General features: G+C 51.0%; 1 non-coding gene across 1 annotated transcript; it reads right to left on the bottom strand.

The window, feature by feature from the left end:
* Trnag-acc (transfer RNA glycine (anticodon ACC)) lies at positions 1-73 on the bottom strand. Its single transcript has one exon. It is a non-coding gene; the product is annotated as a tRNA-Gly (tRNA).
* Positions 74-1,981: the final 1,908 nt, after the last annotated feature.

Below are 1,981 nucleotides of genomic sequence, written 5' to 3' on the forward strand. Positions count from 1 at the left end.
TTGTGGTGCTGAGGATCGAACTCAGGGCCTCGCACGTGGTAGGCGAGCGCTCTACCGCTGAGCCACAACCCCAGCCCTCAGTTATTATTATTTAATTTTTGCAGTGCTGGGAATTGAACCCAGCGCCTCATGCATGCTAGGCAAGTGGCCCACCACTGAGCTACAACCCCAGCCCCCCGGTTATTGTATTTTTCAATTATAAATTTCCATTTGGTTCTTCTTTATGTCTCCTATTTCTTTACTGAATTTTCTTTGCTGAGGCATTCTGGTTTTTTTTCCATCTTTCAGATTTGTTCATAATTGTCCATTGAATCACTTTATCATGGGTGGTTAAATGATCTTTGGTTTTTTTTTTTTTTTTTTTTTTGGTACTGGGGATTGAACCCAGGGATGCTTTACCAATGAGTCACATCTCTAGCCCCCACTTTAATTTTTTTTTTTTTTTTTTAAGTTTAGAGACAGGGTCTCGCTAAGTTGCAAATGGGATGTCTTCAAGTTGCTGAGGCTGGCCTGAGACTTTTTTAAAAAATATTTTTTAGCTGTCAAAGGACCTTTATTTTATTTATTTATATGCGGTGCTGAGAACCGAACCCAGTGCCTTGCACATGCTAGGCAAGTGCTCTACCACGGAGCCACCAACCCAGCCCCCGGCCTCAAACTTTTGATCCTCTTGCCTCAGCCTCCGGAGTAGCCCAGGATCACAGGAGTGTGCCACTGTGTCCCTTGTCAGAGATTCTAACATCTGTCATGTTGGTGGTGGATCTACAATTGTCTTTTTTTTCATTCAGTGTGAGACCCTCCTCATTCTACTGAGGAATGATTTTCAATTGAATCTTTCATTTTGTGCTGGGAGACTCTGGATCTTCTGGCAGCCTTTGTCTTAGCGATTTGATGGTGACATCATTCTGGCAGGAGAAGGGCAAGGCAGTTCCTGTCACTGACAGGTAGAAGTCCAGGGTCCCTGTTCAGTCTTGAGTGGTATCTGGGGCAGTGGAGAGAGGAACTTCTGATTCCTGTTGGCCGGGGTGGGAATTCCAGCCCTTGGGGTGGCCTCCTCTGACAGGAACCCAGTGGCAAATAGGGTTGGTGCCTCATCACTGCCTGCCCAGGCTCCCCATGTGGGCTTTGTGGACACTGCAGGAGCCCGGGCTATGATACTACTTTGCTGGAGGTACTGGGGGCTCTGTTCCGGTCACAAGATGTTGGAAGTCCAGGCAGCCTGCAGGGTGTCCAGGACAATGAGGCTCCTGCAGGTCCAGCAGCGAGCTGGATGCCTCTCATGGCACCTGGCCCGTGTCTGCACCCCCAGCCCCGCCCGGTGGTGTGCGCCACGTGCTGCTGGGCTGCAGGTGACACGTGTCTTCGGGTCCAGAGGTCCCTGGCTGGCCTGCTTGTCCCTCCACGTCTGCTCGTGCCTGTTTTATCTGTGATGTCCAGGGATTTTCTTTTATTTGGCAGAAGGAAGAGGGAAACGCGTGTCCGTTTCTGCTTCTCACATTTGGAAGTCCCCGCTGCTTGATGTGGGGACACCAAATGGCTTCCTACTCTGTGCTCACTCACACCTGCCGCCCGACACCACACTTGTGGTCACCAGAGGTGCAGGGATTTGGTCCCACCAACAGTCATTTCCGCAGACACCGGGGGACTCAGTTCTGGTTGGATTAATTTGCTGAAGTGGCTCAGAGGATCCGGGGACATGTGTCCCTCGCATTTACTTATTTATTAGAAAGGATGGCGGTGAGCATCCACTGGAGGAGGTGCACAGGGCCAGGTGGGTGGGGAGGGGTGTGTAGGTCCCACCTCTTCCCTGGGTGCACCCCCTCCAGAAACTCCCAGGTGTGCAGCAACCCAGAAGCCCCCGATCCCTGTGCTTTGGAGTTTATGGTGGCTTCATGACATGGGCCTACTTGATCGCATCATTAGCCAAGGACCATCAACTCTGCCTTCAGCCTCTCTTTATCTGGGAGGTTGAGAGGGTAGG

This window comes from Ictidomys tridecemlineatus, chromosome 10, assembly GCF_052094955.1.
Source record: "Ictidomys tridecemlineatus isolate mIctTri1 chromosome 10, mIctTri1.hap1, whole genome shotgun sequence".
Lineage (NCBI taxonomy): Eukaryota > Metazoa > Chordata > Mammalia > Rodentia > Sciuridae > Ictidomys > Ictidomys tridecemlineatus.